At 29.3% G+C, this 17,263-nt stretch overlaps 1 pseudogene; it reads left to right on the forward strand.

The window, feature by feature from the left end:
* Window positions 1-8,026: 8,026 nt before the first annotated feature.
* On the forward strand, window positions 8,027-9,759 carry LOC110646664 (ethylene-responsive transcription factor CRF4-like; annotated as a pseudogene).
* The last annotated feature ends 7,504 nt before the right edge of the window (window positions 9,760-17,263 follow it).

The raw sequence follows: 17,263 nt of genomic DNA on the forward strand, positions 1-17,263 counted from the left end.
AACACTGTCATTGAAGTTCTTACTTTAATTCTTTATGATTTTCTCAATGAGAAAATGAATAAAAAATATCTTTTATAGCATTTCCTGAATGATTCTCTATATTAATATGATAACAAAAATTAGAGAAAATCATAATTTCTAAAAAATTAATCATGGCATTTCATGGCTGCTTAAAATAGTGAGGAAAGTGAAATAAGTTGAAGAACTCACATGCAAAGCAACACAAAGAAATCACATAATTATAGAAGCAAGTGCATTCTATATCTCTACCACATCCTCCCATTTTTCATGGTTGTTTTGGATTTTTAAAACTCAATGATTGTAACCAAACCAAAAATCTCTTAATTTTAATCTGAAAAAAAATTAAAAATAAAACATTTCATTGATCAAATCCCTCATTTTGAGGCTCAAAGAAGTACAATTCACTAACTCCTAATAATCTCTCACTCAAATCCATACACCCTTTTGAATTCCACACCCCATTCAAAAAAAAAAGAAAAAAGAAGCACTTGTACAAGTCTAACACAATCTCTGTGTCTAATATATAAATATATATATTACAAGAAGTTTTAATTAAGTCTCTAATTCCAACTTAACACATCACCCCATATGGGAAACTACACATGCTGTCTTTGGTCTCCGAGAGAGGGCGTAACTGGCGCCGGTCACCGGCAGTTCAACAGTGAAGCACTGTCGGTGGGACCTAATGGAGGGAGAAGCTGGTCAGATCACCCATTGTCATCTGGTCTCGAGACAAAAACACTATACAGATTGGTTAATGTATTTCGCATCGCTTCCCAAAATCTTTTTTCCATAGGATATGTATATGTCCTGATTAGTACTACATATTAAAAGAAAATAAAGAACGCTCTGGACAGCTAAAACCATATAAAGAAGATATTCTTTTGTCAATTCTTGAAGATGAGGTACACTTTGACCCATTAGTTTAATTTTGTGCACTGAATTTTGCCAATGTAGAAACCCAAATAAGCTGAGAAAGAGAGAGAGAGAGAGAGAGAGAAAGTAGTGCATGAGATGAAGAGCACTTTCTATTTCTATAACCCACGATGCTTGCACGTCTTCTTGATCTTGAAAATGGAAAAGATTATATTTTTGGATTTTTTGTGTCCTTTAAGAGTGTCTCTCAAAGCCCAACTCAAAGCAGCGCTAGCACATGACTTGACTTCAATTTGGGTGATATTGCTTCTTTCTCTGCCCTTGATATATGCATATACAACTATGAAATCTTCAAGATATTTAGTCTTCTTAGCTCTATCTCCATCAGTGGAAGGAACCCATCTTTCTGAAAATTTGATACACCTAGCTAAAATGAAATGAAAAGGAAGAGGCATGTGATTTGATTCTGCTAAAAATATCTCTCTTTTTTTAAAATCAATCTTGTATATCTATTTTTGCAGCATAATTTGAATTATTTTGCCCATCAAATTATATTAATTAAATGGTATATATGACAAGTGTTTCCATTAACAAAATCACAGAAATAATAATGATAATATAATTAATTTAAGTGCATTATCAAAATTTCATGATTACAATTAATGTAGATTAAAGACTCAATCCGATTGAATATCTAGATTGGTCATTTTCTGGATCAACCAGACGAATTGAAATGGATCTATAACTACACGTGATTTTATAACTTCAACTTGGCAGAGGGAAGCATCTGCACAAATCATATGTAGCAGAAAATGGCGACTGTGAAATGAGGGTTTTTTTTTTTTTTTTCAAGAGAGGAGAGATGGGAGGGACCAACATGTCTTGCTTCAAAGAGAAGTTGTGAATTGCTGGTGTTTGAAGATTAATATGTACAAATTAATTTGAAAATATTTTAAAATTTAAATATTAAAAATTAGATTATTTTTTGATGGTTATGTTGTGTGTATATATTAGAATTCATCAAATTCCGAGCTTTGCTTTTGAATAATTTTGTTACAGTATGCACAAATATACATAAGAGACGACAGACATGGTAATAAAGCTTCAACGTTGCATGGGATAGGTGGCCCTTCTTTTTAGAATAGATCTCGTCACCTTTTATTCTATTTTTCATTTTGGCATTAATTACACTAAACATTTGTATTAAGATTTCATTTATTCTCCAAATTAAAACCCCTCTCTCTTTCTCTCTCTCCCTCTGTTAAAAAAAAAAAATTATCAAGCTAGTAAATTAATGTCCAGTGCCAGCTTCTTATCAGCTGTTAATTAGACAAGAAAATAGAAAAAGAAAATTATTGGTTTTAGCAGTAGACAAATGCGTAATGTTCCCGTGACTAGCATGTGTAGTTTGAAATATGTTCAGTGTCATTGTCGTTTTTCTTTGTCACTCTCGTCGTTTTCTTTCAAATTTTAATTTCCTTTTTCTTTCTCTAACTTTTATATATGAGCTTTTTCAAGTTTTTATTTTCTTTTCTTTTATTTCTTCTTTAAGGTTGGGAGTACTGCATGCTATTTAAAGTTAGTATTTTTTTTCCCCAATATTGCAGGTGAGGCATGCTAAAATATACATTGAGAAGTGGTCGATAAAACTAATTGTTAATTGAATGTGTGTATACAAAATTTTTCTTAATTTTTTTATTAATAAAATTTCTACTTATAAACTAAAGTTATTTTGGTAATTTATATATTATTAAAAAAGGGATAAATTAATAAGTTAATAAATATTTTAAAAAAAGATAAATTTTAAATTTTGAAGTTTAAAACATAGGACATATTTACCAAAAAAATGACATTAATTATTTTATATATGAAAATTTATAAATAATTAAATACTCATCTCTTAATTATATATCAAAAGATTATTAAAAATGTAAATTAATATTTTTTTTATAGAAAAATAAGATAATGAGGATTAAACCTAACACCTATTGTGTGAGTAATATATTTTTAGTTGTGAAATTTAGGTTTTTTTTGTCTTCATTTGGACACTATTGCTCGTTGTAGCACTTTGCACATTTCCATTCATAAATTTAAGTTTTTACTAATTTTTTTTATTTGATTTTAATCAAAATTCAGACTTTATGTTTCATAATTTTAAAATTAACTATATATTACTGGGTTTTGGAGAAAAATTTCATAAATAAATTCCACTTTTGTCTTCATTTTTCTTGTTTTCGCCCTCTTATTTCCTTGCTATATATTTTAGATTTGCGATAAAAATTTTATTAATTTTTTTAGTAGTGAATATAAATTGAAACTCGTCTTCATATTTATTTTGGGGTTCTGTATAAGTGTGAGAAGCCAATTTTTTATTGTAAATTCAATTTTATTGATAAAGTCGAATTCAAAATTTTATTTTTAGTAGGGTTGGATTTATCTGATTCAAACTTTTATGGATCAGATTCATTTACATGTTAAGAGATGTCGAGTCTGACTGTTTTTGAACTCATAAGATTTTCTCAAAATGAACAGTTTAGATCTTAGCAAGATGGTATTAAAAAAATCGACACCACGAGTTAGAGACGAACAAATGCAGGACATACGATATTAAGCACGGTTAGTGTGATTCTCGTTAAGAATCATGCTAACAATATAATTTCGTAATGTATGATTAAAAGAAATCTCGGGATTGGCCAATAATAACATTAAAATCATGCTATTATGCCTCCTATTACCATATAAACAGACTTTAAGTGCCTATTCAGATACGTTTTTCACACGCATTGCAGATATACTATTTCATTGCCATCTCGAATACTATCATTGACTTGAACATAGCAGTGGTTGTCAAACAGCTGTTAGCCTCACCCATTTCTTATTTATAGGCAACTCAAAATCCATTCTCAAATATCTGATGACCCAAAAATCTATGGCAGCATCATATATATATATATATATATATATATATATATATATATATATATATATATATATATAAAACAATACCTAGACTAGATATATGTATGTATCATAAGAATATTAATTATTGTATATACTTTTCAATATATTTATTAAAAAGTTAATAAATATTTGAAAAAAGAAATAGTAAACATTAAGGAGTATAAATAGCCGGTAAACACTGGAATCAAGCGCGTCTAGGGGTTGATGCCGATTAAGTTATTTGATGACTAAGGGGATGATTTGAAGGTAACGAGTGGAGAAATGAAGCAAGCAAGAATAAGGATCTTGGACTTGGTGCTCATTGACTTATCCCTACTTTGTTTTAGCAACCCACCAAATATATATAACAAAAAAAAAAAGCTAAAAAAAAAAATAAAAACATTAAAGAAATACATGTTTCAATGGCTTATAATACATAAGTGAGCATACTATCAGTGGTTTGTCTAATTTGGTGTATTTCCATAGCTGTCTTTTGTATATATTGTTCACTTGGCTCAATGGAGAGGGGCCAATGTCCGAGAACCAGCGAAACTTTCATGTTTGTCTTTCCTAATCCATATATATAACCCATTCTTTGTCTCTTTCTAAACATGGGATCTTCAACCTTCTATCTCTCTCTAAAAATATGGTTTCTAGGAAAATGTTGATGAGAAATGAAATGGGTTGCGTTCACTAAATGAAAAAATAAATTATTAAATCGATAATTGTTGAACTATATATCAAACACCCCCCACAAATTGACCAAATAATCATGCATGGATATGGTTGTTTGTAGCTGCAATTTGGCAACTTGCGCTGTCCTCTCACTGTTCATTAGAAGACAATTTCATGACCTTCTTGTCTTGCCATTAGTAAACTAAAAATGACTATATATATATATATGTCCGACAGTACACATGTTATTTCTGAAAAATATTATTATCGTGTGATGATCATTGAAATTTATCTTGCCAAAGACTTGCAATAGAACTAGTGGGTGAAGCCTGGAAGTTCATGAGTGTTTAGTTCCAGCAAGTTCATGTGAAAATATGGTACAAAAACAAAACCGTCATGTGAAAGCAGCTTCTTCCCCATAATTACAACCTTATATATATATATATGGTCTCTTTAGATTATAAATGCAGGCGTGCTAACTGGTACGCGTGATCCCTTTCTACTTGCTCATGCTTGCCTACACACACACACGTATACATATTTCTAAACACGAAAAGGTGGTGCATAAACCAAATTCTCTATATCATCCAAATCGGCTATTTCTTTGCTTCAAATTCTGGTGTTGTAGTTACCTACCTGTGATGGTGAAATCCCAACAACCAATCATTTGTGGACACATGGAGACAGAACCATTCATATGAATTCTAAATTTAAAAAGAAACAAAATTAGTCGGCTTCTTTGTTTCTTGCTTTGTATGTTCAAGTTATAGATAAAAAACTTTTGCCATATCTAATCTCTTATGATTCCAAAATCACTCGATTCGACTTAGGTTTTTCTTGGAGTCTAAATATTGACTAACTACTAGTAAATCAATGAATATGATCCTGTCTTCATTGTTGTAGTTAAGAAAATATCGCAAATTCTGTCTTCTTTCTCTTGGTAATCTAATGTTCGTCATTAGTTCCTTGATCTTTGGAGCTGAAGTCGATGATGACAAAATGATGGATTTATGCGGACATTAATACTATTAGTACTCTATATTTGTAATGAACAGACAAAAGAAAACAACTCATTTGGTTAATGGCATCCTTCAACCTTTTCCTTTAAGTTCTTGTACTATTAATGTAACATATAATCATTAGTTTCGTTTGGAATAAATCGTTTGCAATAAAAAAAAATCAAATGAATTCTTTTACTATTATACTTATTTTTTATTTAAAAATGTATTTTTTTAATTAAGTTAAAAAAATTAATTTTTTTATTCTAAATATAAAAATTCATTAAAAATATAAAATTTTAAATTCCAAATAGGGAATTGAGCGATTGAATTCTAATTTTATAGATACTACAAGATTGCATATGCAGCTTTCAACTCATGTATTTGCTTTTTCCATTTATAATTGTAAATGCTAATACTTTCTTTTCTTATGGGGAAAATATAAAAGTAACCCTAATTTAGAGAAAAGGTAATCATGCACTTTGTTCTTACTAATATATACATGTTTTCCTTTTTTAAAAAGGAAAAAAAATTTTGACCAATTATTAATAAATCTTAACTTAAATGATACTAAAGTTATTATTAGAATTATAATGTATTGATTTAAGTATATACTGAAATTAAATGAAAAAAAATAATCATCTTAAAAATCAATAATTATAAATAGAAAAAGGTTTTTTATGATTATTTTATTTTTAACTTATTTTCTTTGTATTTTATTTTTCAATTATTAAATTAAATTTTATTAATTTATTTAAGAGTAATTATTGATAAAGTAAAATTCACTGTATAAAAAATAAAATAAGATTATGATAAAACATTTGAAAATAAGGTTAACAGCCGGTGTACGGATGGTCCAAATTCACTGGTCTATATGATGATACGAGAGTGTGAACTGCTGACCTTCGTATTCGCTGTACACCAATCAAGCAGACGGCAAATTTGGACCTAATGAGGTGCATGCAATGTCCATGATGAATGATGTGTTTGCAGTGAAACAACACTTTTATTGGCAACAAATTTACCGGAAGACGAACAGGCAATGACCAGTAGGTGAGAAGCTGGAGATTGTCATCTCCATTCCGAACTCCTACGCGCCATTTTAAGAATTTGAATCAGGAAATAGTAATTTTTTGAGAAATGTTTACACTACTTTATTATTATTATTTTAAATATATTTAAAAATACAAATATTTTTTTTTTGGTACTCTTTTGAACTTTAAATAAAAAACAAAGAAAAAAAAATCCATAGGATTTCCATAAAAGATGTATACAGTAATTAATTCCTAATAAAGAGGTCAGAATTAAATACACTTTTTTCAAATTTTGGCGAGCGTGTTTTGCACGAACTATGAGGGAAAGTAAAACAAGTATGTCTCGGTTGGGCAAATAGGGAGAGCAGAGAAAGCTCAGAGACGTGCAACACTGAATTATAAATGGCGGCGAATTCTAGGCTGCCGGCCACGTTAGTTCTGGCTGTAAAAAAAGTAAATTTAAAAAGATTACCACTGAAAAAACCAAAAAAATATAATTCAACTCGAAACTTTCAAAACTTAAAAACGGTAAAAAAAAAAATTAAAAATATTATTAACCCCCACTATTAAGCCAGCACAAGATGAAGTGTAATGCAGTATTACACAAATCAGATTCCGAAATTAGCCTTCTCCAACTTCACCCAACCAACAAAGATCTAACAAGTAATTACTGGAGTGATTAAAGGAGAAAATAAGTAATCACAGATATATTAAGCGATTTAAGTGGTCAAACTAGTAATGTATTTCTAAATTTCATAATTGACCAGCTAATTTACAACCGACCCGGGTATCTTGGGCCTCACGTGACAGAAATCACGCTCCTCAAGATGCTGAGTAAGCACTTATGATGCTCTCCAATTGGGCCAGATTTCTTCATGGGTCCTATACTATTATAACTCCGTTTGGTATTGTTAAGATAGAAAGTTAGTAATTTTTAAGAAAAGTATAATTTTAGAAAAATAATTTAGAAAAATAATTTTATTATTGTAATAATGAAAATTAAAATTTTAATTAATATACTTAAAAATTAATTCATCATCAAGATGCGGCGGAACGTATAGTGTGGGTTCGGCCGTAGCCGTAATCATCAACCCGACTCACCAGATTTAATATGACCTGCCCCTAACTAATTACCCATCAGATAGACAGTGAACATATTATATTTATTTAATTAATTAAAAAAACAAATTAAAAATAAAAATTAAATATGAAAGGAAATATTAATAGAGGGCGTTTTCCAATTTCGGCTGTTGTGATCCTATAAAACAGCGATTTCAGTGTTTTGGTATCGGATGCTTCTTCTCTCCTTAGTACTAGCGATTTTTCTCGTACACTTCACTTCCCTTCTCATCCCATTTCTCTCCTGCTCTCTCTCTCTCTCTCTCTCTTCTCTTCGTTTCCATCTTTGAGCGAAGATTCTTGGGCTTTTTGGGCTGGATATTGATTGCGATCTCTACTAAATCACCTTCCAACATAGGAAAAAATCCAAAACCAGGTTTAGGAATTCCTATTTTGCTTATTTCTACTCGGTTTTCAATTCTATTGCTTCCCCTTTAGGCCCTCTTCGATTCTCGTTGATTCACAGAGTTCTCAACTTCCACTCTGTAAACTCTGTGCTTGCTTGTTAACCCATCCGTTGAAATCCTGAAACGGTGCAAGCTTTTTTTTTTCATTTTCAATTTCCCTTTTTATGTCCTTTAGGCAGATTTCTGAATCAGCCTTGTCTCTCGTTATCTCCAAGTATTAGTCTTCTTCTTCAAGGCTCTTCCCACTTTTTCGTTTGTCTTTTTCTCTATCTTATGCGAATAAAGAATCTGAGAAGTTAGTAGAAAACACTTGCACAAGAGAAGAGATGATGGAACAAAGTATCCTATGTCCGATCAAATATACAGAACACAGAAAAGTTACAAAGAAATTCACAAAACCCTCCTTAAAGCCCAAAAAGATCTCCGGTGAAAGGAGTCGGTTAGAGCACAACCCACCCAGAGTTGTACGGATATCAGTCACTGATCCCGACGCCACCGACTCCTCCAGCGATGAAGAGGGTGAGTTGTTTGGCCGCCAACGAGTGAAGCGGTATGTGAATGAGATTAGCATCGAAGCTAGCTCCAAAGACACTGTTGCCATCGCTAATGGGCGCAAAAGACCTGCAACTAAGCTTCCGGCGTCTCACCGGCCAATCAAACTCAATACAGCAAATACTAATGGCAGAAAGTTCCGTGGAGTCCGGCAACGGCCATGGGGTAAATGGGCTGCAGAGATTCGAGATCCTGCAAGACATGTGCGGTTATGGCTAGGCACCTATGACACAGCTGAGGAGGCTGCTATGGTTTATGACAATGCTGCAATTAAGCTTCGGGGACCCGATGCTTTAACCAACTTCATAAAACCGCCAAGAAGAGAAGAACAACAGGAAGAAGCAGAAGCAGAAGGAGAACAAGTAGAAGAAAAGCCAGAAATTCATGTGACTTCAACTTCTGGCTATGAATCCGGCGATGAGTCTCAAAATCTCTCATCCCCAAAATCTGTGCTGAACTTTAGAGCTCATTGCAATGAAGAATCTGAACTGCAGAAGCCGGTAGAACCAGTAGAAAAATCAAAAATAGAAAGTAAACCGGTTGAACAAGTAGTACTTGAAGAGTGTGAAGGGGAAACGAACGTATCCGACGAATCAGCAGAGTATCTATTACCGCTGGACTTACCCTTATTGGAGGAGCCATTCTTGAATGATTTCTTCAATTTTTCGAGTACAGGACCTTCACTCTTCGATGACACAATAGCAACGACAACAAGCACCGTTTTACAAGAGAGCATATCAAGTGAATATTTCAGTGACATATTCCTGGACACACCCCAGGACTTTGGATCATCCTCATCATCGTCCATGTGCCAAGAGGACGACTTTTTCCAAGACATCGGAGATTTATTTCTTCTGGGAACCGCTAGTTGCTCTTTGAGATGAGACCCAAGAAACGGCAAGTCCTTACCAGTTGCCGCCGTTTTGCGTGCCGATTTCACGGCAAATTTTGTACCAGTGGCATCAATGTTTTTCCCTTTTTTTTTTTTTATTAAGCAGTTTTGTGACTATATTATTATATATTTATTTGTTAAAATTTCTCCGTTCAAAAGACTGGACGGAGAAACGAGTGGAGTTCTGTTCTGCTAAGATTTTGTACTTAATATATCCTAAAAATAATTTCCAATTCTTTTGGTAATTACATGATTAACATTATTTTTTATTATGAATATTGGATGTATTATAATATAATATAATCTAAGAGTGACACAGTGGCATTCTTTTTGCCCCACGCGAGTTGGCGTGATTTGCGGTTGTGGCCGGTCGATTGGGTCAAGTCGGTGAGCCACGAGTGTGAACTCGAAATCGAGGCTTCCAATTTTAATTTTTCCATTTCTGAATACCTACGCTATGCACGCGAATAAATTGGCCCTTCAGTCCATATGGCGTCCGTTAAAGCCGTGCGGCCGCAAAGTTAAAAAAGAAGGTCTAAAAAGGCTAAAAAGGAAGAAGACTCTAATTAAGCAGGATTTAAATGGGATTTATGTTGTTGTTAGCTAATTCCATTAATTATACACATTAGATCATAATTAACATGGCTAATTAAGATGCAATGTGGACCAATTTCTCCAAAAAGAGTCAAATGATATATATGATCTAGAAATTAACATGTCACCTTTGCTTTTGAAAGGATATTTTGGGTTGCATTTGTGTTGATTTGGATCAAAGGAATTTAAATTAATATATTTTCTTAGGCTAAAAGGTGAGAAGGTCATGAATATATGACAATGATTTGGACCGCTGATATCATTTTAAATGGACGGTTGTGATTTAATGCCAAATTGCATTAATCAAACTAAATTACCAAGAGCAATATCTAAAAGAAACATAATTGTAAGAGTTGAACCGGAGACATTACATGGTCTATAAGGCCTCTCAACTACTACATCATATGCAACATACCCATAAACTAACTTCTTAGATTATACCTTAAATGACGTAAAAGTCATTTTCAATAAAGAAATTAATTAAAAAATAAATTTAAAATGTAAAAAATTAACTTAAAAATATTTTAAATTTAACTATTAAAAAGATATAATAAATAATATTTTCAAAAAATTTTAATTCTTTATGGTCCCATATCTTATTTTATTTTATTTTATTTCCCATCTCTCTAAAATATCTTATATTCACAACTATATATAGGATCACAATCAAAGTCAAAAGGAAAACAAGTGTCAAAGAAAGGCTATTATAAGTCTCCAATTAATCATCCTTTGCCTTGAATTTTTAATTGGTGGCTTAATTATTTAAACACAACAAAGAAGAATTTATAGGAAAAAAACAAAAATTGACGAAGAATGTTTCAGAGGTCCCTCACAGTCATGCTGTACATAGGATTGCTTCTTGCTTACTCATTACTCAAGGAGCAATAGAATTAAAATCATACAAAGACCTCTCAATTATATCCAAATCCACATTACGAATTAATGTCGTTTTCTCCATCCTCTAGTCCTTTTTTTTTTAACAATTTATTTATTTATTTTTTAATTTATTTTTATAAATTTAACATATGTAGATTGAATTTCTTTATTGGGTATTTATTAAATCAGAGGATTTTCTTTTTTTTATTATTTATTTTGAATCAATTGTGACAATATATATTAAGTTGTTAGCATTAGAAGGAAATTAAAGAATTGCTGCATGGAGATTAGATTCTAATAATTAATTAGTTCTATAAAAAGTGTAGACATATGATGTTTTCAGGAATTAGTTATTGGAAAATTAAAGAAAATGTTCAAGTTGAGCATCTAGACCCACAAGACCAATTTCATTGAATTGTATCTAACTGAAGGAGAAAGTGAGGAGCGGGAAAAAAAAATATACTCTAAAGAAAATGTTAACACAGTTCGATTATTAAGCTTAAAATCGTGTCCATTAAAATGGTTTAAGCCAATTAAATTAGACTCTCTTATATATATATATTTTTTAATTTCTTATAATTTTTTCAACGTGGGACTCCAACATGAGCAATGCTGCTGGATGGATCTCAGCGGTAATGAAAGGGGTGAGGGGTCCTGGAGTGGTGGTGCATGCCGGTTGGTAAAAATATAGGTGGTGTTTCGTTGGGAGGCATAGCATGCCTACTTGAATGTAAATGTAAAAGATACCCTATCACATGCTGCGTCCCTTTGTTATTAGGTGCTGCAAAATGTGAAGCTCGTTATTCTGTTTTCTCTTGTCTTTTCACAATTTCTCAGAGTTTTCGATTTTTGCGTGTGGTGTACAGGTGAAAAATGCATTGACCCATCTATATTAAATTTAAATTTTAACCTTTTTCATTATATAAAAGCCAACACTCAATAAAAATAAATTATGAATTAACCATAAAATATTACTTATAAATCAATACTTAAAAGGGAATTAAGCTGTGAAATTCACAAGTCATTTTATGTAAAAGTTAGCTTTTTAAAGATACGATCACGTTCTTGTTATTAATTCACTCCAAGAAGATGCTGAATTGAATTCACCAGAAAATTAACTCCGTCCTACAATAAGAGTCACATTTTACCCAGATTAACAACGAATCCACCGTATTAAACGCCGTAATAAAATTTAAATATTTTATATAATTATTAAAATTTTAAAATATAAATTATTTATAAAAAATATATCTTATTTAGATTATTAATTAATAAAAATAAAAGAGTTTAATATTATTTAAATAATAATAATAATTAAGAATTTAAGACTAATTTACCGTACAAGAATTTTCTTTCTAACCATGATTATGCCATGTCAGTATCTCAACTCATCTCTTATCAATCGGCAGCAAAAGGCCAATCCAACACTACCCATCGCTGCACAATTAACGTTTAACTTACGCCAATTTTAAAAAAAGAAAAAAAAACGTTTAAATTATGCCAATACATAATTAATCACTTGAAATATAAATATTAAATTTTAACCTCTTTTATTATATCTATATATAATCATTAAAATCACTCCCTTGTATATAAAAAAATATATATATTAGTTTTTATTTTTTATTTTTTTTTCCTTCTTGGGTAAATTTTTCCGAAACGGTTAAAAGTACTTATTTACGGCAAAGTTGAAGAAGGTATATTGATGTCGATTGTCAAAACTCAAAAGCACCGGAAACATTCAACAATGGCGGCGGAGAATAGCTTTTCATCAATGCACGTACCATTCCTGATTTCAGATGTAGCCAGTAACCAGTAATGCATTACCATGTTACAGAAGCCCTTTCTCTGCATCAAATTCCAAACTATTCAAATCAATAAGAGACCATTTCATAATTTATTTAACCTATTAAAATTTATAATCTGTTTCACCTATTAGAGTTTATTATTGTTCTAATTAATAATGTTATATTTTAATCTCTAATTTTATAATTTATTCTCAAGTAAACAACTCCATATCTATCTGAAGTATCTTCTTCATGTATTAATTTTTTATTTTTTTTTTAAATTAAATTTATATTTTCCAACTAATATACTGTTTAAGTTCTATAAAAATGAGAAATTATTCGATTTTCAAAAAAAAATGAAAAAATAAGATATTATGTTGTCTTCAAAATCAAACAAATAATCTGAAAAATTTAAAAATAAAAATTGAATTGAACTATATTTCTATAAAAATTAAACTAAATTTACAAATTAAATTGGTTCGGCTGATTATTTCAGTCTGAACTTAATAGTATTTGCTCTTATCTAATTAATTAATTATGATGTACTTGATTATAGTTACTTAATTTATGATTTATTTTACTAATAGTTACTTGATTAATTAATCTAATTGTTAATAATTACTTGATTAATTGATCTAATTAATTATGATACACTTTATCCTAGTTACTTAATTTATTATCTATTTAATTAGGTGGTTCGATTTTCACAAGAGAGAGGAAATAATGAAAATATTATGTTATCTCTAAAATCGAGCCGTATAAACAAAAAAATTTAAAAATAAAAAACTGAATCGAACTAAATTTATATAAAAACTAAACAAAATTTCTAAATTAATTATATTTGATCAATTAATTATTTCAGTCTGAACCAAATAATACTCACCATATCTAATTAATCATGTTATAATTGATCATAACTGATTTATGCACTAATTGAATATAATCTATTTGATTAATTTATAAAATACTTGATAGTACTTGATCTAATTGTTAATAGTTATTTGATTAATCAATTTAATTGATTGTTATATAATTGATTATATTTACTTGATTTACGATCTAATTAATTGTAATACATTTAATTAATTGATAAAATATTCGATATTACTTAATCATTATATAATTGATCATAATTAATTGATTTAGATCTAATTGATTATGATGTGCTTAATTAATTAATAAAACATTCGATAGTACTTTATTATAATCTAATTGATTATAATTAATCGATTTAAAATTTAATTAATTAACCATTACTTAATTAATTATTCAAATTAATTATAGTGTAATTAATCATAATTACTTGATTTATGATCTAATAGCTTAATGGTTACTTAATTAATTGATCTAATTATTAACAGTTACTTGGTTAATTGATTATGATCTAATTTAGCATAGTTACTTGATTAATAATCTAATTGATTAGGTAGTCCGATTTTCACAAAATGAAAGAAAAAATGAAAAAAATATTATGTTATCTTCAAAATCGAGCTTAACAAACTAAAAAATTCAAAACTAAAAATTGAATTGGACTGAATTTCAACAAAAATAAAATCAAATTTTCAAATTAATTTGATTCGATCAACCAGTTATTTCAATATGAATCAAATAATATTCATCTTTATTATTTATTTATGATATAATTAATCATAATTGCTTAATTTATGATATAGTTAATTATGATATATTTAATTAATTAATAAAATATTCATTAATACTTGATTATGATCTAATTGTTAATAGTTATTTGATTAATTGATCTAATTAATTATAATATAATTGATTAGAGTTGCTTGATTTATGATCTACTTGATTAAGTGATAAAATACCCGATAATACTTAATTATGATGTAATTGATTATAATAAAATGATTTATGATCTAATTGATTAATTGATAAAATATCGATAGTACTTGATTATTATTTGATTGATCATATTTACTTGATTTATGATCTAATTGATTAGGCGATTTGATTTTCACAAGAGAAAAAAAAAAAGAGAAAAATATTATATTGCTTCCAAAACCAAACCAAATATATCGAAAAATTCATAAAAAAAAACCGAACCAAAATTCTATAAAAACTTAATTGAATTTCTGAATTAATTTGGTTCAATCGGTTATTTCGATTTGAACCAGATAATGATTACTCTTATCTAATTGATTAAATGATTATTACATAATTAATCATGGTTACTTGATTTATAATCTAATTGATCATAGTTACTCGATTTGTAACATAATTAATTATGATCTACTTAATTAAGTGATAAAATACACTATAGTACTTGATGATGATGTAATTGATTAAAGTTACTTGATTTATGAGGTAATTGAATATGATATACTTTATTAATTGATAAATACTTAATAGTATTTGATGATGATGTAATCGATAATGGTTACTTGATTTATGATATAATTGATCATAGTTACTTGTTTAATATCTAATTAATTAATTGATCTAATTGTTATTAGTTACTTTATTTATTTATCCAAATGATTATGTTGTAATTGAACATAATTACTTGATTCATGATCTAATTATTAATAGTTACTTGATTAATTAATTTAATTGATTATAGCTACTTGATTTATGTTCTAATTAGTTTACTGGTTACTCGCCCGATTTGGATGGACCAACTCCAATGTGCTAAATAAATGGATTAAAGGTTGAACCGAACCAGTCATTGACCCGGTTCTCATTTAAATCGATTTGACTAATCTGATTCGGTTCGATTTTAACACACTATATAAGTCAATTATAATTAATTGAATTTTTAGTATTGTTAGGCATAATTGGTTAAATTGTTGGTAGGCTATAATTAGTTGAGAGATTAATAGAAGCTATTGATTTGTTAAAAAATTAGTGGGATATAATTGGTTAAAAGATTAATAAGAGCTAATTAGCTAAAAAATAAGGAAATTATGATTAGTTGAATTTTAGAGAGAAATAATTTTGATGGGAAACTAAATTAATTTAGAGCTTAATTGACTTAAAGATAAAGTGGACATTTTATTTCATTTGTACAACTTTTGTAAGCATTTTTTTTTTGTACACCGAGCATTTTCCTTTCATTATTTACTTATATGAATATAAGTTGAAAACAGTAAAATCTCAAGAGCGGAAGGGGGAAAGAAAATTAATGACACAAAGATTGATGAAGTTGTCTGAGCAAAGATTCAAAGAAAATATTAGCAGAATTAAATAACCAGTGTCCCTAGAAAGAAACTCAATACAGACTGGCAATGCTATACACTTACGTAGTCATGGCAGAACATAAAAGGGCCATAAAATCATCACACCATAATTGCAAACGGAGTTAATATATATATATATATATATATATATATATTATTATAGATGTACCTATGGGTCATCTTTCATCTTCATTGCTCCTTTAGTGGGCTAGTATTTCTGTATGCAAGCCTCCCTTCACGTGAGATGCATATAAAAATTCCAGTTTTTTTTTTTTTTCTACTGTGTTTCTATTAAAGATTGTGTACGCAAGTTGGTCTAATAATAATATTAACTGACTACTTTTTGCCTAATATATATAAAGAGACACTGACTTTTTCGTAAAAAATTTAATTTGTTGAATATGTACTTTTTCTTAATTATACACCTAAGCCTGCAGATAGTTATATAGCAGGGTTCTTATTACTGTATCATATTGAATGGAGTTGCTGTACTATAGTTAGCAGAGTTAACAACTTTTAATTATAAGTTAATATTGTTTGATGATATATTGATTATTATTAATCTTGAAATTTTGATACTTTTTTATATATAGTATCTCCAGGGTCCTTTTAAAAAGTTCGAGATTAATGTATCATTTATTTCTAATTATATCTAATTGGGTTTTGAATGAAAAATGTGATGGATATATGGAGGCATTAAAACATGTTTTACTTAAGGTTTTAAGATTATTATTATTATTATTATTATTATTATTATTATTATTATTATATAAGTGTTTACTGTAGAATGTTAATGTTTGAAGAGCTGAGAAGGGCTCACACTTCCTTACCACATCAAACTAAATTGGCATCTTATCATCATTAGGCTTCCAATATGATTTCAGTGCTTCATTGCAAAGAATTGAATGACATAATATTTTATCATCTCAATAAAACCAACTCCAACCGAATATGATAAGATCGGTGTACAGTTAAGCTATTAAGCACCGTTAATACAAAAATAAAATTGTTTTAATTAATTTAAAGAAAACCCATTATGACTAGAAAACAGCTTAATCAAATAAACAAAGAAAAAAAAAATAGTCATCTTTTTTCTGGTTAGTTTGTTACCCATTTAAGTGTCAATACAGTAAACTTTATAGCCTACAAGCAGGACTTCTGCGGCTGCATGTAGGCACTTAACCGGCGATACGTGTAAGTGTGGGGGCCGGCCACTTGAAGAAGTAGCTAGGTGAAGGTACATTAGAGCGTAGAGTGGCAGAGGTTGAGTGAAGAGAGAAAAGAGTAGACAT

The sequence above is a fragment of the Hevea brasiliensis genome, chromosome 13 (genome assembly GCF_030052815.1).
Source record: "Hevea brasiliensis isolate MT/VB/25A 57/8 chromosome 13, ASM3005281v1, whole genome shotgun sequence".
Taxonomy (NCBI): domain Eukaryota; kingdom Viridiplantae; phylum Streptophyta; class Magnoliopsida; order Malpighiales; family Euphorbiaceae; genus Hevea; species Hevea brasiliensis.